The 24,069-nt window shown below is 39.7% G+C and overlaps 1 protein-coding gene across 4 annotated transcripts in view; it reads left to right on the top strand.

Annotated features, from left to right (window-relative positions):
• Positions 1 to 24,069, top strand: part of LOC136831343 (ATP-dependent DNA helicase Q1-like) — a 443,841-nt gene that overhangs the window by 333,938 nt on the left and 85,834 nt on the right. The window lies entirely within an intron of this gene.

Below are 24,069 nucleotides of genomic sequence, written 5' to 3'. Positions count from 1 at the left end.
AAAAATTACAGCGCAAAAGAGAGAGAGCATGACGTCACTTGATATATCATTATATGTCACTTTGTCACATTTAATTGGCTAATATGGATACATCATGAGTTCAGTACCATATGGTAGAAGGTGCATGGATGGGCAAGCGCTCATAATTTTGTAAGCTTCCCACTATTGGTGGAAACATGTGCACCATTACATGTCATGTGATTTTTTGCTTCATAATGGCTGATAGACATGTGCATCATAAACATATCTTTCTCTAATTGGCTACATCCAGAAAGCATCAAAGCACTTGATAACAAAGAGTGTTTCCCCTCTTTGTCCAGTCGTGAGTGATAAGTCGCTTTTTTGAATGGTTTGCAAGTGTTCGTTGTGAGTGATGCTTACCCCTCACCATGTGGCTTTTGTTGCAGTGCCTGCAGCATTGCAGGTACTGTTACTATAGTGTATGGTGCTGTGTCTTTTGTATGGCCCCACCTTGTCCTTTAATCAGGAAGATTCTAATTGTGACAATTTTAATAAATACAGTGACATTATGAAGTGTTGTGGCTGAGAACCTAAGATATCATATGAAGGGCGAGGAAAACTGACAGTAGAATCGGCCTCAGCAAAAGAAAGTGAAAAGTTAAAAGAATTATTGCATTTTGGAGGAGTTGAAGTAGACTGCTTGGTACATGCTTTTTGGGATCACTCCAAGGGAATGATACTTGTACTCTAACTGATGACATACTCAGAAGAGAAACTTGTAGAAGACTTAAAAGGTCAAGGTGTGATTAGAATTGAAAGAATGAAAAAGATCAATGGAGCATTAATTCCACTTCTAAATTTAATTATCATGTTCAACCTGCTTAATGTAATAAAAGCAGCATGGGTACGTTTTAAGATTAAGCCGTAGTATATCCCAAGACTGAGGAGATGTTTCTGTTGTCAAGGATATGGTCATATGTTAGGGTCTTGTAGGCAGAAGCTACAAGGCAAGCCTGCCACATGTTGTAAGTGTAGTGAACCAGAGCATGATGTATGTTGTAGAGAAGAAAAATGTATACATTACATCGTGGAGAAAGTTATCTATCCTCTGCGCTGCATGTGTACATCATGGAAAAAGAAATCCAGACATTGAGGGTAACTGAACATGTAACACTCACAGGGGCTAAACAGAAAGTATTAACCCTTACTGGCCGGGCAGTAGGAGGAACTATAACAGGTTTTGAGCAAAAGCTGAGCTAACTCCTATGAGTATTAATATTGCACACCATGTGGTTTTGGATGAATTTAGCAGGAAAAACGTTCATATCACTTCATTGGGCCATAAATGACTTATGGCAACTGTAGTAGCTCAGTATGGGGAGAGAGGGAGATCAGGTCCTTGAGATTTGATGTACTGTGCCTCTGTAGCTCCAGGATGTCTTTTTATTTATTTGCTCAAAAATATACCCAGGCATTGCTGTTGGTTTTAGTTCTTATCTTTTGTTATAGTAGTTCAGCTATACTGTTGTAATTTTGCAAAGTAAATTGCAAAGAAATATTAGAAAGAACATGTGTACCGCACAAAAAGCTACTTTGTCTCCCAATCTCAGTAAATCTTGTAAACATTTTACAATAAATATACTCAGAATTTGTTACTGATTTTAGTTCTTATCTGTTATGATATTGTGTGAGCTTTAATTATAATTTTACAAAATAAAATAAATAAATTATTAGAAAAACATACATAACTTTGTAAAATTAGCATATTTTTATGAGTGTCTTGAAGAGGCCTCATACAGGGTTGTAAATATTCACTTTCAACTTCCTGTGGAAGGTTTAGAAAATTTTTTAGGATTTTTTTCTTACACCATGTGCATTTGCATATCCTCCTCTTTCCTTTGATGTATTTTTTCTCAAATTGGCCAACCGTAAAGTTTGCCCGGTCTGGGGGTGTGCTTAATATATATTTAGCCCATCCTGTAAGGGTTAAACCAGTATGTTAGACCAGGAATATTGTTTTCTAGCATTGCGGCTAACTGAAGAAAAATTGTAAATGCCACCAGAGGTGGTTACTTTGGTAATGTAAAAAGAAGATTGGTGGCAACCTGTACTCGTGCCTCTTTGGGGGTTGGGCCAGTAATTTCTGGCAGTCCTGTCTCTTTGGAGGCTGAACCAGTAATTTCTGGCATTCTTGCCTCTTCAGAGGCTGTGCCAGATGTGCCCGGCATTCCTACCTCTCTGGAGGTTGCACCAGTTATACCTGGTGTGTCGGCCACTTTGGAGGCTGCACCAGTTGTAGCTGACACTCCTGCCTCTTTGGAGGCTGCATTATCTGCATCTGGTATATACTTGTGTCTTCCTGGAGCCTGCACCAGTCATGACACCAGCTGTGACACCTGCTGTGACACCTCTCCTCAGGTAGTGCCAGCTTTGTTGGGTGTTTCTGAGCTTGATAATCCTCTGTCCAAGATGCCGTCAAAGGCACCCACACCTATAATACTGGGGGAGGTTTTGCCATAAGGTTCCTCCTACATGGAAATGGCACCATCATCAGTCCTGAAATGGAAGGCAGCCATAGACAGTCAGTCTCCTTCAAGCAACATTGGGTAAAGCCGATTGGGCAACATTCCATGAACATAGCTCAATAGATGACTTGACTGATGACTTTCCTTATGTAGATGATGCCCTTGATTGTTTCAATACAGTTATATTCTTAGTTGGTCTCCAATCAATACCAGTTCCCCGGTGGACTTGCAAATACCAGGAAACTCATAGAATTACGAGGTCAGCTTTCACCAGATACCGATGAAGAAAATGTGGGTACCGTGTTACCATGTTGAATTTTGAAAAGAAAGAGCTCTTTTCCACACGGAAATTAAAAAGGCACTAAAGGAATCTTGGACAATTTTCATATCATCATTAAATAAAAAACACCTCTGACATTATTTTGGAAGAGAGTTAGAAAAATAGCAGGCAAATTTACTCCTGTTCAACCTCCAGTTATCAAGATCAATGGTTTTGAATTAGCAGATCCCCATTTAGAGACTATTAAGTTTGATAATCAATTTGCTAATGTTGCAAAGAAAAATGATGACAGACCCTATTCTGCTCAATGAAGGAGTAGAACAGGTTGAAATTGATTTTAGTACGTCAAGGAATAAACAATACAATGCACATTCTACTGTGAGAGAATTTGAATCAGTCTTAAGGGGAGCGTTTGACAAAAAAATGGAAGAATCCAAATTTTTCCTGATATTTCATATACGGATTCATACCTCTTGACTATATTCTCAGAAAATTTTATTAAATCCGGAATAGTTTTGGAGTTATAAGCCAAAACCGTAACCCTACTATCACAGAGAAAATTACATTTTTCATATAATGTAATGATAACTTAAGTATATTGGTAGTAAATTCAATTTAGCTATCAAAGAAGAATATCTAAATGTGGTATATGGCAACTATATCCTATGCAAGTGCGAAGAGGCTCTGTTGGGTGAAGGAGTGTACCCACTTGGGCAATCATTGGCAGCTCAGCTCTTGATGAAACAAGAGGTCGCGCTGCCCAACCTCCCCCGTGTTTTGACACACTTTTCATTCAGCGCACTTATATTACTTTGCAAGTCAATTTTTTGTATTTCTCTTGGCTTTGCAGTACTTCTTTGTTCAGAAGAAACCACGCCGAGACCAAGAAAATTTAAACAACATCTACCTTCCATAAGAGAAAAGAAGAAACGACGTCATGAAGAGGGAGGCATCCAAGAGAGAGGAAAGAGGGGGACCAGGAGCCTAAATATATAAAATATAATTCAATATACATAAAACAATAATCACAGATAACACCAATGTGATATAACATATCAAATTTGTCATAAAAACCTCAAAGTGTGAGACAACAAGCAAATAAATGGACAGACAAGCAAATAATGTCATCATAAAACTTTGGAGGCCGATATCTCAAAACTAAAGTTATCGACCTTCAAATGGAAACTCAGACGTAACGAATTCGCCTATCTCAGTGAAACAAAAAGCAAATGAAAGCTAAATAAATTGTCTACAAAACTATAGTGATTTTTCTTTATCTTGTCCCAAAAATATTTTTGGGATATATTTTTCCACGAAATCGATCCAAGATTTAAAAAAAATTGAAAAATCTTTATCTTGTCCCAAAAATATTTTTGGGATATATTTTTCCACGAAATCGGGATTTAAAAAATTGAAAAATTTTATCTTGTCCCAAAAATATTTTTGGGATATATTTTCCACCTCGATCCAAGATTTTTAAAAATTGAAAAATATATGTAAAAAAAAAAACCACTCTATTACTTTATTCTAATCTATAATACCTGTCTACCATGTAAATTTCAGCTCTTAGGTTGCAATAGTTATGGCTGAGTTTTTTAAAAGAATTTTGGGGGCAGGGGTACCAGCAGATGGGGTGAGAGAAGGAAAATATGAATACTGACCTTTTTGCTATACATAAACTAACCAATGCCCAAAATTTCAAACTGATTCATACAAAAAACCAGAGTTATTAATAAAAAACGATTTTTTCAAACGCTCCCCTTAAGTGCAGTGAATCAGCTCCTGGACTTGATTTTATAATGTAATGATTAAGCATACATCAGGAAATACCAGTGTTTGTATTAAACATTGTTAACAGAATTTTTTGGGAACATATCTTCCCTAAGCTATGGGAGATGTGAAAATTACTGGCATTTGTGAGACCATGGAAAGACCCTTCCAAGACAGAGATTATCATCCTATTGCACTGACATCATGTCTGTGTAAGATTGTGGGAAAAATGGTGAAAAAACGTTTGATGTACCTGGAATGTGGTAAATATTTGTTGCCTGCTCGGTGTGCTTTTTGAAGTATACACTCCACAACTGATGTGTTGGTCCAAATGGAATCTTCAATATATGAAGCTTTTGCTAACAAACAAAAAAACATCATGTCACTTTTTTTTTTTTTATCTTGAGAAGGCTTATGATATAACATGGAGATATGGCATTCTTAGGGTTCTTTATGGATGTAACCAGAGAGGTAATATCCCTCTTTTTATCAAGAGTCCTTTTTAGAAAAATAGTCTATTTCAGGTTCAGGTTGGAGCAACAATGTCAGGTGTTTTCAACCGATCGCCTACCATTTGCATTGACTGTTGTTTACATTCTCAGAATTAGCTGATTGAGCCTACTAGTGAAAGAATTAGGAGAATCATTCCTCAGCTGCTAAAAGAAGTGAATATAATACTGTACTGGGATTGTTATTTTTATTTTAACACATAAATATAAAACAGGCATACAAAGGTATGCAAAATAGCTGTAGCTGTTTCCTGATTCATTTGTTTATGTCATATTCAATGTTGTTTATGTCATGTCTTTGGTAAGTGGTTGTTAATTATAAGAGATGGTTATGAGTTGTGACATAAGCCGTAAGTTTGGTAATCTTGTTTGAAAGCCTAGCCTAGTAAAATCTACTGAAAATTAAATTCATTCTTTAAGTAAACACTAGTATGGAAAAAATAAGTAAAAAGACGCAATAATGTATATGAGATTGTATTTCCAAAATACAAAATAGGGCTGAAAAAAGGGAGCTTTCGACCATTTGCACAATGGTCCTCTTCAGCCAACTATCATGGAAACTGTGTTTGTGTAAAACACCCTGTGTTAACATGTGTAAAAGACCCTGTGTTTACATCTAGTACATATGGCATTTCTCATTGACAACTGTCCAAAGCAAACTCATTTTAAGATTATTACTAAAAAGTAGTTGATCATGTCTGTTTACTGGAATTAATGATTTTTTATTTCATCTCATAATATTTTACATCCAAGAAGGGAAGTCAGCCCTTGACACCATATTCATTAGTGTAGTTTAGACTAGAGTTTCTCTTCAAGGCCTACTGTAAGTGGGTGGCTTCTTCGTCAGTATCAATGGCAATGAAGATATCATCTATGTATTGGGCATATATCTTCGGTTTCGGATGGAAATTGAAGGTTCTTTCCTCGAAGTCTGCCATGTACTTATTGGCAAATAGGACGCCAAGGAGGCATCCCATGGTGACACCATCCACCTGATGAGAGGAAGAGAGCCTTTTTGGTGCAGATTTGGAGAAGACATTGAAGGGCATCTTCTGGTATGTCAAGGGGTGTGGCATCCAAGTGGTAGTCTCTCCTTAAAATGATATCAGTGGTTTCATCCTCTGGTATGTTCGTAAATAGACTTTTTATGTCCAGAGATGCGATGGTTGAGTGCCCCCTAGGGATGTAGGGAGTGAGTAACTTATTTAGAGTCTTGGCTATTTTATAAGTTGGAGAATTAAATTGCACAATTACAGGGCACAATGGATTGTCAGCCTTATGGTTCTTGATGGTGCCATAACAATACCCTGGCCATGAAGAAGGATAATTGCTAGTGGTACAACACCTATGAATCCTAACGAGAGTATTTCCTTACGTGTCTAATGCCGCCCAAACTTAGTCAGCAACCTTGTAATGTGAAATAGCATGGCCCCCCTTAGAGAAATGTGGGAGTCAACCAATGTAGTACAGTATGCAAATTTAAATGTTCCAAAGGAACATGTCAAGCCATCAGCAATTGCAGCATAAGCCACACCACTACTACTCTACACAGGCAATTGCAGGCCCATCGCAACCAATGGGCACTAATCCAATGCTACATAAACAACCAACAATGGATGAATTATTAGAAAGTGCAGAGATTGTGCATAGAGAAGCCTGGTTCCACAAATTGCAAATAGCAGAAGCTGTGAGTATAAATGAACAACACCCTGCATTAAATGTATAGAGGAACACGGACTTCACCCTCCCTTCTTCAAGAAAACCACAGGATGTCCTTGAGAATCTGAAGGGAGACATGAGCGACAGAGCACCCCTGAACACGATTACCAATAATGCAGCAAACTAAGACTATAAGCCAGAGACGGGACTCACCCCCTTGCCCTTGCCCTTTGCTGCAAGCCATGGCATAGAGCGTGGCCTATGGAGCACCAGGGATGCCCTTTCTGCTACAGAGACCACCAGCAAAACAATGAGACCCACAGACCAGTAGAAATTTAGCACCCAAGGACATCAAGTTTAAAATTTAGGCATAGCCACAAAGTCTGCAGTAGTAATAAAAACTTTGTATGTCAATATGTAGTTTAGTCCTGAAGACTTCCCATATGAGCAAGGAAACAGTCCATTGACTAGAATAATTTTTCCTTATTCTTTGGAAGCTTACATGAAGAGAAAAAGGAGTAGTGATCCTCGGGTCACGACGGTCTCGACCTACGATGTTTCATGATTACGACGCGGTCCCCGTTAATGATCAAACAATTCTTGCTTTGACTTCCGACATTTGCATCATAAATATGAACTTCACAAGGGAACTAGTTTGTTGAGCGAGGCAGAATACTCCATCACCAAGCATTGCACTGAAGCTACGCTTTATTTACTTCCGCTCGTATTCCATTTGGTTCCTTGGACACTGTGTTGTGTTATTTCTGTTTTTTTCTAACCTTGTGCCCTTAACTTCTTCCCTGAGTATCCCAAGTATTCTCGTTACTAACTACCATGCATTCTTTTTGCAATCACGAAAACAATTGTTCATACTCGTAAATTATTCTTACATATTTCTATCTTCCCAAATTTACTCATTCTTGATGAATTCCCATTGTCTACACTTCCTCTCCCCATGGGAAATGTTTAGTATGCATTTTTGTCAATAGATGGCAGTGCATCTTGTTTACTTTGTGAACTTCCAATTAAAGGCGCTGCTCCTGCGACATTCTCTCCAAGTTCACAACCTTTCAAAGCATAGAGAAAATAATAAATTTTGAATGTTGTATGAATCTAGATTTTATCCTTTTTTTTTTTACTTTTCTAACAGCCAAAGTAATTCTTTATAATACTGCATAATTAAAAAAATACAGTGAAAATAGTGTAATCTATGACTTTCGAGTTAACTTGGGAATGTAAAAATGACATATTTTAAAGTTTGATATCTTCCTAAGTTTTAATACTTAAAAAAAATTATGCACTACACATCTTTTACAGAACAACCAAAAAATAAATTTTAAAAGCCTGCTAAATTTTTTTACATATTTTTGCAAAGAAATCTGAAAGGGAAGGGGTTAATCATGCCTCCCAAAAGTAAAAGTGACTCTTCTGATGGCAGTGCTTGTAAGAAAAGGAATGCCATCGCTATTTAGGTGGAATTAGACACTGAAACACTCTGAAAAGGGCAAAACACACAAAAATTAAAATTGGCCTCACACTAGGCCTAAGCCATTTGACTGTGGCCACAATTACTGGATTAAAACAAAGATCGCATTCTGGAACATAGTAAAGGATCGGCTCCCATGCACTCTGCAGTGATTATGAAGCAGCCTAGTGGTCTCCTGATGGAGGACCAGTATCAACGGCATATTCCACTGATGCTTATGCCAATTCAGGTGAAGGCTAAAAGGTTGTTTGGGGCCTCAAAAAGTGAAAGGGGGAAGGAAGTGAAAGTGGAGAGTTTATAGCCAGTAGAGGGTTGGTTTATTCACTTTAAAGCTCATGCTTATTTAGTTGTGTTCCGACTTAAGCTGAAAACTGGCTTATGATGTGTCATTAGGAACATATCTTTGTCATAACTTGAGGATTGCTGGTTAGACTGATTCAAAGTTTTGATGAGAAGATAGTATCTGTAAACAATGTCATTGACATATATATATATATATATATATATATATATATATATATATATATATATATATATATATATATATATATATATATATATATATATATGTGTGTATGTGTGTGTGTGTATATATATAATATATATATATATATATATATATATATATATATATATATATATATATATATATATATATATATATATATATATATATATATATATATATATATATATATATATATATATATATATATATATATATATATATATATATATATATATATATATATATATATATGTGTGTGTGTGTGTGTGTGTGTGTATACTGTGTGTATATATATATATATATATATATATATATATATATATATATATATATATATATATATATATATATATATATATATATATATATATATATATATATATATATATATACATACACACACACAGTAAATATATATATATATTCAACAGGGGATGCATACCACAACCCCCCTTGAATAGTTAGAACTCTCGAATACTTAGAACCTTTCTAAAAACACTTAGAACTGCCTATTTTGATAGTTCAAACACAAAAAAACTAAAAATGCTTATGCAGGTACTATCCTACTTACGATGGGGTTAGGTTCCAAAAAACCCATCGTTTGTTGAAAAACATATCTCGAATATAACCTAGCCTACACTAGGGTATTCGGTACCATGTATACATATATGGTAGCCTACCCCACACTATAAAGTATAGTATACTCTGTACATACACAGTATAGTAATTATTAATATCAGCTAATTGTGGAGGTTCATGCAGAGTGACTTATGATAATTCAATACAAAGAGAAATTGAATAACAAACAAGAATTAACTTAGCCTACACTATGGTATATCGTATACATATACGGTAGCCTAGCCTACGTAACAAACAAGAATTAACTTAGCCTATACTGTGGTATATCGTATACATATACGGTAGCCTAGCCTACATAGCAAACAAGAATTAACTTAGGAATTCAAGATGTAGAGATGTGTTTTACAATGAACTGTTTATTAGAATTACAGTCGTGCCTATGGGACAGGCAACCTTTTTATTTATTGCATATTGTATGTCATGATTTCTGAGTCGGCCCCTACTGAACTTTTGTTATGGATATTTGTTGTGCCTGGGCAAGGACGCCCAGTGGTAGGTGGGCCGAGCTTCTATTACTGATGTTTGCATGGTGCCCAGACTGATCAAGCTGACTAATTGCTGGCTGGTGAAAACGTAGTTTCCTGTGCAAGTGGCTTCTGTGTTGACGTCGGTATTTTCCGCGGTTAGAGACAGCGGGTGTCCAACTCCCTCATTCATGGCTTCCAGTCATGACCAAGATGCATGGGGAAAACGTGGCAGATGGATGGAAGCTTTGTGATATCTATGGGTTGAGAAGGCGGAGTTCCTTCGGAACATTGAATCTGACGGTGACGTCACACTTCAAGGGAGGGATTATCAAGTGGATGTGTGCGTACATGCGTTCTCTAATGTGTATATTATAGAGGAACCGTAAAATGGGTATTCACTTCGATTTGCAACTGATGTGATCGCTCTTTTGAGCTGTGTTTGTGAATAAGACAGCCACTTTGAGGGACGGCTTTCTGATGGCCATAGAATGAATTCTGGTTGAGTAATGATGACATTTTTATTTTGTTTGGTGACCGGGGTGTTAGTCACTAGTATTGGTTGGTTTAGAATCACTAGTTCGATTGATTTAAATAGTTATCGCTTTAATTGTGAGACTGGTTTTTCTCAAGTTATAATTTCCATTTTTATGGGGTGTGAGATTACATTTCATGACTGTAGCTTATGCTGAAATGCTTTCGTTAATTTTCTAGACAAAGTCTAGTTTTGTATCTCGGCATTTTAGTTCAGTAGGTCTTTGTTTGAGGATATATAGAGAGCATGTCAAGCTGGCCAGAGATACCAATAACAGCCGAGGTAAGTGTTTTGTCAATGTATAGGGACCTTGGTAAGATATGTATATATTTTTAGGGTACTATGTGTAAGGTGACTTTGAAATTATATTAATAATAGAATTTCAAAGATTAATACAGTAATAGGATAATAATTTAAGGTATGTTTGATGTAGGATGATACTTTAAATATACATTTGGTATTTGAACTTTCAAGATAAGCAGTTATAAGTGTTTTTAGAGTGAGGTAGCAAGTATTCGCGGATTTTAACTATTCGCGGGGGTGTCTGGAATGCATCCCCCATGAGTACAGGGGTTTACTGTAGCCCCAAATTGGCCAAACAGGCATTGGTGCCTATTACTTCAACAATGGATGAAAAGATCAATTCCACTATCGTCTGCTGTTCTATCCCAGACAACAGGAAGGAATGTCGTTTATGCATTCTCCTTTCTGAGCCGACACCTTTGTGTATGGATTTTTAAAAAATATCTATCGTGAAAATTACTCACCCAACATTGCTAGTACCTAGTGCAAAAATTACAGACATCATTTATCCGGCAATACCAGTCCGTATGGAATATATAGTTAGATTATATCCATACTAAGAGCCCAATTGAGATTTCTATGAAAACACTGTTTATTTTTCTGGATACCCTTTTGAAACAAACACTTTGTGGTTAAAACAGTCGTGGCATACAAGGCTGCATTAACAGAACACTTGCTTTATGGATTCGGGATTGACTCCAGTATAGAAGTTGTCACTTCCCTTCTGAAGTCTTTTGCTCTACAAAGGCCCACTCCTGAAAGGCTTCCAATTACTTGGTCCCTCAACAAGGTGCTTAGATTTCTATCAACCCCTTAATTCAGCAGACCCAATACAACCATAATGCACATGCTACAAAAGGCAATCTTCTGGCTTGCATTAGCATCGGAGCTCGTATTAGTGAACTGGGCTCTCTTAGATGAGGATGATGCACCACGCAAACAGCTGACCATCAATTATTGTCCCCAGGCCCATCATTCCTGGCCAAGAATGAGGATCCTTTAAAAAGGAAATCTTATAAGAAAACTTAATTTAGCAGACAAGACATTATGCCCGGTTCAAGCACTTAAGATTTACCTAGAAGTCATGGCAAACATCCCAGAGGGTCCTATTTTCCTACACCCTGGCACAAACTAACCACTTTCCCTACAAGGGGTGAGAATGATTGTAGTGTGTCTCATTAAAAAGGCAAATCCACACTCCTTTCCTAGGTCACATGATTTTAGCAAAGCAAGTATGTCGTTGGCCTTCTTCAGAAATGTCTCTACGAAGAAGCCTCCGAATGTACAGGGTAGTAATCAGTTAAATTATTGCCACATGCTCGAACAAATTCAACTACACTGTGTATCAGTAGGTGGCGTGGTTAGTCCTAACACCTAGGTGCTACGGCAGAAAACCAGGGTCTTAGTGACGGTGAGTATGCTAATTATCGCTGGGAGAAGGGCGACAGTACTGCAACCAAACCTGGCATGCTTAGGTAAGCCACTGTAGAACTACATCCTAAAACGTAAGTTCATGTATAGTATCTTGCTTCCTTGGTACCAAAACCTGAAGAGTATTTGGAATAAAGAATGGGATTTGAAATCTGTGGCTTGACCTCAGACCAGAAATGTTTTTTCCTTTTGGGTGTTGGGATTAAAAATTGAGAGCTTAAGCCTTTTTTGTCACCTGTCAATTTCTTTATAAAGCTCCTTGAGGACGAAACAAGTGACTACGCTATAAAAAAAAACAGGTTTTGACGCAGGAAAAACCTATTTTTGGTAGTTGCTGTTGAGCCCTTAAAACCCTCCCACTTCCCTGACGAAAAGGCATGGGATTTGGACAAGAGATCATCCTGCATTGACCAACAGAGAGTAATGGCTCCTTGGTGTTAAATGGCCCGGTTGTAAACAAGAAGGTGGACACGCATGCGCAGTAGGTTCTTTTGACATTGGAATATCTAGGTTCAGCTTCACTGAAGATAAGGAAAGTGCCCTCTTATCTTTGAGTCCATTATATACTCCATCATGTGTTATAAATTAATCATTACAACACAATACCTGGCTAAAAAGACCAACTAGAAGAGAATTCTTTGATATTAGTTTGGTCACTATGGAGCTCTGGTAGACCATGGAAGGTAACTCCTTGAGGACTCAACAGCAACTACCAAAAATAGGTTTTTCCGGTGTCAAAACGTTTTTTAAGGGTGAAAATTTTGGGGTCGCACAATACGCGAGATTGTGCATTACACGAGTATATATGTTGTAATGTACTATTATACTGATCTGTTATCATCATGGTATGTATTAAAAAAAACGATCTCCCGACATTTGTAATGTTTTTCTCAGAATTAGCTGATTGAGCCTACTAATGAAAGAACTAGGAAAATATTTTTTTAGTTGCTAAAAGAAATGAATGTGTTGATGGAATTATTATTTTGTGCATAAATTTTATGATAAAGTAATTCATATTTCATTAAGAGAGAGAGAGAGAGAGAGAGAGAGAGAGAGAACTGGTGTTTACAAATGAAGTCTCATCACAGTAGCTGGGGACAAGACTTGACTTGACAGGCTGGGGAGGAGAGCAAAGTATAATCTTGTGTTGCTTTCATATGAAATTCTGATTTTAAATATTTCTGAGTCCAGTCCCGTGTCAGCCGGTGAAATTCCATTACAGCACGAATTTCTAGGTATAACAATGCTAGATATACCAGAGAAAAAGAGCTTTCAGGAAAGCTGGGGTTACTACCCCCAGTCGAAAGCGTCTTCTAGGAAGATCGTCGGGTATAATGAAGGGTGAGTGAAATACCACTACCACGGAAATATACTCGAAAGATCTCTCCTTATCAAAACCCCGAAAAGAGCGGTGAGCCGTTACAGCCCCCACACTCAACACCCGCCAGGGCGGCGACACCAGCGCCACCTACTTCATTCCATTTTCTAGCACGTGATAAATTTGTTTCTTTTGTGTGCTCGTCCCTTTTTGGATTGTTTTCATCATCTACAATGGCATCGAGCACCTTTTCCATCTCTAAGTTAAGTACCATCTTCTTGTGGGGTTTTTTGTTCTGTTTTATTGGCTGTTTTGGTCTCATGTTTTCATAAATATTGAGATCTTCTTATGACGCCACGGCGTCCCCGCCATGTCATGTCATGGCGGCGAGGCGACTCCTTCTGTTCTTTCGGTTGGAGTTGTCTCCTCGTCGTTATAGAAAGATTTTAACCCCTTGATTTCCTTCCTGGTGGTTCCTTGCGGTGGCTCCCCTCCCTTTTTAGTTTTTGAATTGCATTATCGGCCTATCGGCCTTTATTAGGGTGATGCCCCGTCCAAGTACCCCCCCCCCCAGGTTGGGTTCATTTTCATTTTGGTCTCAAGTAGGCTATTATTTTATACTTGAAGATGGTGCTCTTCTTTTATTTTTAGTATATTTATTTATTTTTTTATTGTTTTTTGGTTGTGTGGTTTGCCTCTGGTGGTAGCGACAGCTCCAATCGGCCTCTCCCCCGAGGTAGGCTACGCTCCCTAATGAGCTTAATTTGATTTTGATTGTTTATGTGTGATGGTATTTTGTAGTGTAAGCTCCATCCCCTTGCCCTGGGTGCGGAGATCAGGTTGAGGGAGTTTTGGTTGCTGTTTCCTCCGGGGTCGTTTTACGGTGGGTAGAGTGAGCCCCTTAGTTCTCTTCCTCCATTTGGGGGAATCGAGTTCTTTGGATGTGTTTCCTCTAGGCTAGTCGCCTCCTTACCCCCCCTTCTCGATCCCGGTTGGCTCTCGGCACAAAAATTTCTCTCCCTGCTGCTTCCTCCTCCCCTTTACACTCCTTCCTCTTTCCTAACCTATACTAGGTTAGGCCCATAATGAGGCTTCGCCTAGCAAGGAGTTGGCTTGGGTTGTGTAGCTCCCTGGAGTAGGCTACCCTTCCAAGTTCATTTGGAGGGAAGGATGCAGTTGAGTGGGTGACATGTTTCTCCCTGTCTCCTGTCCCCTTCTGGGTAGCCTACTCCTCTCCACTGCTCCACCCTCCTCCCCTCAGCCTTGCGACTCGTGCGGGTGACGCTAGATGGCGTTTTCTCCGAGTTCAGGGACTCCTCCTATTGGTAGAGGGATTCGCTCCCTCCCATACCATCCCCAGCATCTGCTGTGGTGGGGTGGGTGGTTTGTTTGCTCGAACGTGTTCGAATCACTTTCTCATACCTCTCGTCTCCCCGTCGGGCTACGTAGTTAGGGTGAAATGTGTTGCTCCGCCTTATGTTACGAACATAGAGCACTTTACCCGTCTTGTTTCTCCGGCGGGGAGGTAAGGGTGGGAAGTTTCTATATCACGTAAGGGAAGCGGACCCCTCCGGTCTCCGGAGTAATTACCATCACTTGTTATTATTATTATTATTATTATTTTGTTTTTAATTTTAGATAAATCTGTTTATCCATATATACGTGAGTCCGGTCCTACACCCGGGGCTCCGCCGTTATTTTTCTGGCAGCCCTTATGGTTAGTTCCTGGTTTCTCGTTCCTTCATTCCCCGGAGTCCTCCGGGGTCTGAAACCCTTACCTTCCACTCTGTGCATTTAGAGCTTATTGGCCCAGTTTATGATAAGGGAGTTCTTCTCCGCCGGAGTATTCCGGTTGTAGTTGAGTTTCCCGGCCTTGCCGGCTTTAGATTGCTTAGAGTGTGAGGTTCATGTACTTTTATATTTACAGACTGTTCGCTGTGAGGAGCCGGGGTGTACCGCCTCCCTTCAACAACCCTACGGGCACGTAGTATGCCGGACCCACGCTGGTTGTGCGGTCCGACTTAGCGACCTGGTTGTTTGGCACCCGATGGTTGTGAGGTTTGCTTTGCTCTCTGCTCAACCATCCAGGATGAGTCGGTAAGTGACAGTCTTCCTTCCCCCGGTTCATGCTCCTCATGTTGTATATTGTTTATATTCCCGGTCTGACTTTTCGTTCCTAACTAAGTGCTGGTTTCCTTGCAGGCGGACGAAGCTTCCAAGAAGTCTGCCTTGGAATCCCTCCGGGCCTGGGTGGCTGGGTTCGGCAGGAATGTTCCGTCCGGGGAAGCCCTCGTCCTCGATGCCAGGTTGAGGACTTGCTTTACCCGGCGCACGGGTGGCGGCTGCAGTGCCTGAAGATCTTGCCACCCCAATCATCCAACAAATCCGGGATGCGACCCAGCCACCTCAAGTGGATATCCTATACGCTGAAGTCTCGGAGGATGTTGCGCATGTAAATCTCAACCTGGAACCAATGAATACGGAGCCGGACCAGGTGGTAAGTGGTGAGGTAAGTGAGGATGTTGGGGCGGGCCCCTTTGTTTGACTCCCCTGCTTCATCAGTGTCTTCATTTGCAGGTTTTGTGAAGTCTTCCTCCTTGGGTGATAGAGCTCCGTCTGCTATCCCCAAGTTGAAGTTGAAGACTTCATGGAAGGCGAAGGGCTACAAGTCCTCGACTTCCAAGAAGGCATCGCCCTTCCCCGTCGAAGGCTAAGGTTTCAGGACCGGTAGCCTCCGGGAGCAAATCTAGTTCCTCCGGCAAAGGCGCGAGTAAGAGGGCTGCAAAACCAAGCCCTCCTCAACCTTCTTCGATGCACAGGCCCTTGCCACTGAACTTTACAAAAGTTTACGGAGGACCTAGATTCTAGGTTTGAAAAAATCTCCGATAAGTTTGCCAATTATGACAACATACTGGCAGGTTTGGCTCGCCAACCTCCAAGCAGAACCACAGTATACTATTCCCGACACTGCGGACCTCCCGCCGTTCGATGTCGGTAACCCTTGGCGTTCACTCCGGGCCATCAACATGATGGCAAACTTACAGTGGAGGGTCTGGGCACGAGACGGTTGGAGGAGTTGGAGTTCTTCCCCCGATCTCTTGCCCCCTTATCCAGGCTTCGTGAGGCTCACAGAAGAAGCCTGGATTCGGTCAGACAAGGTTCCTAGGAGACTGTCATCATCCCTAGGGACCAGGCTCAGTCGGCTCTCCTGCGCACTCTGGCGGAGTGGCAGGCAGTGAACCGAAATTGACCCCTTTCAAGGGCAATTTTACGATGTTCGCCCTGGGAGAAGACCTTCCCACTCCTTGCATGGACAAAGTTGCTCTGGCTACGGCCCGAGCATGCTTTGAAGGTAATCCCTTACCACAATTAAGAAACAGATCCTACTTCCCTGGTATTCCCAGGAAGTAATGAGTTCTGGGTGGACGCCCGTCCACTTTCACCGTCGGGAAGCTGGACCCCTCTGCGCTTCCACGCAGTTTAGTGAACAGCTCCTAAGCTGCCGGAATCCTTATTGAAGGCGGAGTTTGAGGCCCGGACTAAGTTAGCCCGGTCCTTGAGCTCCGGCTGTCTTACAGAGGCTACTGCCGTCTCCTGCTCAGACGAACCCTTTTTTCCAGGTTCTAGCTAAGTCCTTCCTGGCGAGCTTCCAGTCGGACCTGTGCATGAGTTCATCATGGCCAGACTGGAGTGCAGGAAATTCATCTTTGCTGATGCTACTATCCGCCACGAGCCTAACAAGCTCATTAAAGCTCGATCTGGGGACCTAACCTCTTCCCTGAAGACGAGGTTACATCCGTTATGTCTGAGGCTACACGGGCCAATCAGAGTCTTTGCTCTCGCTGGGGCATTTCCGCTTATAAGCGCAAGACCCCAGAATCGGCCGGCCCCCAGACGAGAGGAGGCAAACGCTTCAGGAGGCATAAGAGGCCCCATCAGGCGGTAGTCCAAGCCGTCCCGGTCTCGGCAGTGGCCCAACCATCTACTTCTAAGGCCCACCCCCAACAGTACGTGTTGGTCCAACCAGCGGCGCCCTCTTATGTGTCCTCACCAGCATACAACCCTACATATGAGGGCCGTGGGTTCTTTCACGGCCTCAATAGGGTTGCAAGGGGAGGAAGGGGCAAGGTCCCCCACAGAGGAAGGTCTAACACCACCCCAAGAGGAAGACCTGGACGTGGTAGAGGGAATAAACCCGCTCCCTCCCACTGAGAGAACACAGGTAGGCGGTCGCCTGTATTGGTTCAGGGACCAATGGACCTTCAGCCCTTGGGCACACAGCATTGTGTCCAAGGGACTGGGGTGGAGCTGGATCAAGAACCCTCCCCCTCTAACCAGATTTTACCAGCCACCCACATCAATCCTACAGGATTACGTAACAGAATTGCTCAACAAACGAGCAATAAAGAAAGCAAGGCAGTCCGAACGTGGTGGCGGTTTCCCTGTCCAGGACTACCCGTTGGAGACGGAGTGGTCCCTGGATCTGTCGGAATCTTTCAAATGGATTTGCCGCTGGGTTCTGGGCCTCCAAGTGGATCTGTTCTTCAACGGAGAGCAACTTCAAGCTCCTGTTTCAGGCCCCCAACCTGGACCCTCAGGCGTTAGCCACAGACTTCTCTGACAGTAGATTGGAACAATTGGGAGAAGATTTATCTGTTCCTCCAATAAATTTACTGCTGAAAGTATTACACAAACTCAGGACATTCAAGGGTCAACCAGCCTAGTAGCCCCTTATCTGGCCGAAGAGCAATTGGTTCCTCTCCCTTCAGGAACTGGGATTACGGAGTCTTCGTGATTCCTTAAAAGCGAGCCCATTCTGACCCAGACAGTACAAACCAAGACTGTGTCAGCTTCCTCAAGGATTCAGAATGCCCTAGTTTTATGGACTTTATAAAGTTCGCAGCCCAAAAAGGAGCGAACATTGACCCTGTCAACACTCTGTTTTTAGAATCAGATAAAAGAGATTCTACTCTTAGACAGTATGACTCAGCAGTCAAAAATTAGCCTCCTTCCTGAAAGCATCTGAAGCCAAAATCATGACGACTAATTTAGGAGTTTCCTTCTTTAGGTCACTGTTTGAGAAAGGCCTGGCTCCTCCACTATTACCACAGTCAAGTCGGCATTGAAGAAAGTATTTCTTTACGGCTTTAAAATCGACCTTACAGATTCCTATTTTTCATCCATCCCCAGAGCATGCGCTTCGTCTGAGACCAGTATCACGTCCACATTCGGTTACGTGGTTTTCTCAATGACGTCCTTAAGTTAGCATCAGAGTTGGATAACTTCCATTGCTCTTATCAGGATCTGTTAAGGAAGACTTTATTTTTGATTAGCTTGGCTTCAGGTGCTAGAATCTCAGAGCTGTCGGCTCTCACTAGAGGTGATAGTTTTGTTAACTTCCTCCCATCTGGAGAGGTCCTCCTTTCCCCTGACCCTAGATTTTTAGCTAAGAACGAAGACCCACAGGACAGGTGGTCTCCTTGGAAGGTGGTGCCCCTTCCTCAAGACCAATCTTTATGTCCAGTTTATACACTTAAATCTTACCTCTTAAGAACTCCACAGAGTAAGTCGGGTCCTCTTTTTATCAGGGAGAAAGGTGGTACTCTTTCTCTGAACGCTATAAGGCAACAAATTCTGTATTTCATTAAACAAGCCAACCCAGATTCAGTTCCTAAAGTTCATGATATTCGAGCAGTTGCTACTTCTATTAATTACTTTCATAATATGGACTTTTCAGAGTTATCAAAATATACGGGTTGGAAATCACCTCTAGTGTTTAAACGCCACTATTTAAAATCGCTCGAAGCCCTGAAATATTCTACAATAGCAGTGGGAAGTGTCATCTCCCCACCTTAAATAATCATTTCCTTATCCTTTCCTTTTCCCCCCCGCCTGCCTGCCTCATTTACTTCTCTGCTTATTCTCCTGGTTGTTTATGCCTCACTGCCTAGCCCCTCATATTGATGTATCTTGTATCTACTGATGGAAAAGTGTAATCTGACAAGCCATAATTGTTTTCTCTTACGGGGTACTGGACGGTTTTTATTTGGCTCCACGTACCCCAGATATGTGTATGTGTTAATTTTCATTAGTCTTGTCTCTTACGTGTTTAGCCTAAGTTTACGTGTATAGTATTAAGGTTGTATTTGCTTGTTCTGTGCACATTTCATGTTTCACTTACCTTTAAGTAATTTTAAGATTTTTGAGGTTTTTTCCCCGTCATACCGGGGACCTCCCCTTGTTTTATAGTGCTAAGTTTTTTGATGTGCCTTAGATTTAAGATACCTTACTTTTAGTATTCTTGCTTCATGAAAGAGATTGCTTGATTAAAATTATTTTCGTTACAATTTTGCATTTTCTTCAGATTACCCCCCTTTTTTCCTAGTAGTGACAGTCTTGGCATGATTCTCTATCACTATTTCACTGGCTGACACGGGACTGGACTCAGAAAAGGGATTTTGACAGAGGAAAAATCTATTTCTGAGGAAGGTCCCGTGTCACCCGTGACCCTCCCTAACTGACCTAGTACTCCCCCTACTTGCACATGCCAAGTCTGGGGTTAGTGCTAGCATGGAATGAAGTAGGTGGCGCTGGTGTCGCCGTCCTGGCGGGTGTTGAGTGTGGGGCTGTAACGGCTCACCGCTCTTTTCCGGGGTTTTGATAAGGAGAGATCTTTCGAGTATATTTCCGTGGTAGTGGTATTTCACTCACCCTTCATTATACCGACGTCTTCCTAGAAGACGCTCGACTGGGGTAGTAACCCCAGCTTTCCTGAAAGCTCTTTTTCTCTGGTATATCTAGCATTGTTATACCTAGAAATTCGTGCTGTAATGGAATTTCACCGAGTGACACGGGACCTTCCTCAGAAATAGATTTTTCCTCTGTCAAAATCCCTTTTTTATGGTGATTAGAGAAAAAATATCAACAGTGATAAAATATTCTCTTGTGTACTGTTATAATATGCGTGATAATTATAGAGTCAACTAAACTTGCAATGAAGTACAGTATAGTAAATCAGGGAAAGAAAAAAAATATGGCAACACGTACCTACATACGTATGGTTACATCAGTAAAAACAATTACAAATGTTGAGACGATCGTTTTTTTTATACATACGTATTACAATGATAATAGATCAATATAATAATACAGTATAAATGGATTCTGTAAGTGAAATAACATTTTATTAACATTTTGCTGTTTTTTCATTAAAGGATATGTACACACAGAGAGAGAGAGAGAGAGAGAGAGAGAGAGAGAGAGAGAGAGAGAGAGGTTGAACTGAGGTGTTTACATTGGTAAGCTGTTTTGTGATTTTGTAGGACTTTGATTTAGCTTTTTATTGATATTTTGCAGTTTACATTAATATTAATATTTGAAGATTAGTAAATAATTTTTTTATCATAAAAGTGTATTTAGTCTTGAAAATAAAATGAAAATACAGTAATTAGTAAATATTGCTCTACAAAAAAATTCACGAATTAGTGAATTTTCCGCCATATATTTGGAGATGAGTTCTACAGAACAACCCGCGATTGCTGATCCGCTATCTAGCGGGGACCCACTGTATGACGTAAAATGATGAAATATATAATAGCATAATTTCACAAGCTAGTCAGATAAGCTTGCAGGTAAGATATATGACTGGGCACCAGTTTCAGCATTTTCTAATGTCCTCTCGTGACATGGGGAGTGAAGGATAGACAGTGGGACAAGTTCTTAGAGGTACACGTTTGTTTTATTGCCTCCGACAACAAATGTTGCAATGTTCTTTCAGCCTCATTAAGTAATTGCATACATTCCCATTATGTAATGCTCCAAAAGTTTAGCAGTTGCATCATCCCATGTGTGTGTGGCAAGCTAGGTGCAGATTTATCCTCCTTCTGCTCCTAAACAGAACAGGAAGATGGCATTTCCTGGTTGGGTGAACCTACCATTCAGTTGAGTACCTAGGGTATCTCTCACCAGTGTGTAAGTCTCCTATGTAAAGAATGAAGATTTATATTTACAACAAACAAAGTTCTTTACATACATGGCCACCTAAGTCACCTGCCTCAGATCCTGAGCTGGAAGGCAAAGTGGAGTACAGACCAACAGGTGGATGGAGCTTTTCCCACCTGTTGGTAGTTAACTAACTTGTCAATAAATATTAATAACCATATCCAGCTTGTGCTTGAAACTAAATGTTTGGAAAAATTGAAATTACTTTCAAATTTTGATATTTTAAATGTTGAAACCCTATATTCTCATGACTGCAGGTCGGGTCTTGCTTGCTTTTCTTTCGGAAAACTACATTTTTGTAATTTTTTCAAATCGTGAATATTTTTAGCATAAGCAAGATACTTACTAATAATGGAATTTTTCAACATGCAGTATGAAAAGCCTTTTAAATTTTACTTGTAATTAAAATGTATCTGCTATATGAGGGTGTTTTGAACATTTTTCTGCAATATATTTTTAAATATGCAGCACAGTATCAAGTAAAGAAGTATTGATAGTAAGAGTGACATTTAAAGACTTCTTGTAGCTGTTGTTGTTATGTTCTTGATACATAAGTTCATACCAGAATGTGGGAGTATTTAACCCATCGGTTAACATTTCTGGTAAGAACAGAATAACTTTTCTTGGAAGCAGATTAACCCTCTAACGCCGAGCCTCTATTTACAAAAACGTCTCCCGTATGCCGGCGGCGTTCGGGAGTTAGCGCCGAAGCGGAAAAAAAGTTTTTTTAAAAAATCACAGCACGCTTAGTTTTTAAGATTAAGAGTTCATTTTTGTCTCCTTTCATTTGTCATTGCCTGAAGTTTAGTATGCAACCATCAGAAATGAAAAAAATATCATTATCATATATAAATATTGAAATATATGACAGCGTAAAAAAAAATTTTTCATATATAATTTTATACAAATCGCGCTGTGAGCAAAACGGTTAAAGCTAACGGGTTATTTTTTTTCTTTGTATTGTACACTAAATTGCGATGATTTTGGTATATAACAAATTGTAAAATGATCAAAGCAACACAGAGAAAATATTATCACAAAATGATGCATGAATTCGTAACACGCGGACGTAAAAAAATGTTTTTTTTTAAAAATTCACACTTTAAATCGAAATATTGTGCTAGAGACTTCTTGTTTGTTGAAAAATGAAGCTAATTGATTGAATATTACTAGACTGTAAGTGTTTTAGCTTACAATTGCAGTTTTCGACCATTTCGGTCAAGTTAAAGTTGACCGAAGGTCGAATTTTTTCTATTTATTGTAATTTATATGAAAATATTTCAAAACTGATAAAAGCTACAACCATGAGTTATTTTCTGTTGTATTGTACATGAAATTGCGCACATTTCCATATATAAAAGAGTATGTAACGACAAATATAAAATATGCAAACATTATGACAACGTGACGAAAGAATTTCGAGATGTTAATATAGTTACCAGCATGCGGACGTAAGGAAAATGTTTTTCAAAAAATTCACCATAAATCGAAATATTGTGCTAGAGACTTCCAATTTATTGCAAAATTAAGGTAAATGATTGAATATGACTAGAATGTAAGAGTTTTAGCTTACAATTGCGTTTTTCGACCATTTTGGTTGAGTTAAAGTTGACCTAAGGTTGAAATTTTGGCAGTTGTCGTGATTTATGTGAAAATATTTCAAAATTGATAAAAGCTACAACCATGAGTTATTTTCTGTTGTATTGTACATGAAATTGCGCACATTTTCATATATAAAAGTTTATGTAACGACTAATGTAAAACGATGCAAACATTACGACAATGTGACGAAAGAATTTCTGAGATGTTCGGCCGAGTTACAGCGGCAACAGACGTAAGGAAAAAAGTTTTTTCAGAAATTCACCATAAATCGAAATATTGTGCTAGAGACTTCCAGTTTGTTGCAAAATGAAGGTACATGATTGAATATTACTAGAATGTAAGAGTTTTAGCTTATTATTGCGTTTTTACCATTTTGGTCGAGTTAAAGTTGACCAAGGTTGAAATTTTGGCAGTTATCGTGATTTATAAGAAAATATTTCAAAACTGATAAAAGCTACAACCATGAGTTATTTTCTGTTGTATTCTACATGAAATTGCACACATTTCCATATATAAAACTTTATGTAACGACTAATATAAAACAGTGCAAACATTACGACAACGTGACGAAAGAATTTCTGGCGCAGACGTAAGGAAAAAGTTTTTTTTCAAAAATTCGCCATAAATCGAAATATTGTGCTAGAGACTTCCAATTTGTTGCAAAATGAAGGTAAATGATTGAATATTACTAGAATGTAAGAGTTTTAGCTTACAATTGCGTTTTTCGACCATTTCGGTCGAGTCAAAGTTGACCGAAGGTTGAAATTTTTTGTCGTCGACGTACGGTACGTCCACTCGGCACCCAACAGACAATTTTAGTCAACGTATGATACGTCCAGTAGGCGTTTAAGGGTTAAACTATGTGGTAATTTGTTATAGAATTTGAAATTTAAATACGTATTGCAGTTGGTCTAAACAGGTTCAGTGTTTATTTTGAATGTTCATATAAAATTATATTTATACTGTATAGCTGTGAAAAATTTGATGTGTAACTTTAAGAGTGATCAGTTTTGTTAATTTTTCTTGTGGTTTTGAACATGTAAGGTTTTACTATTGAAACTTTGAGACACATGATAAG

The sequence above is a fragment of the Macrobrachium rosenbergii genome, chromosome 48 (assembly GCF_040412425.1).
Source record: "Macrobrachium rosenbergii isolate ZJJX-2024 chromosome 48, ASM4041242v1, whole genome shotgun sequence".
Classification (NCBI taxonomy): domain Eukaryota; kingdom Metazoa; phylum Arthropoda; class Malacostraca; order Decapoda; family Palaemonidae; genus Macrobrachium; species Macrobrachium rosenbergii.
Note: the sequence above shows the minus strand (reverse complement) of the source record. Positions and strands in the feature narration are given on the sequence as shown.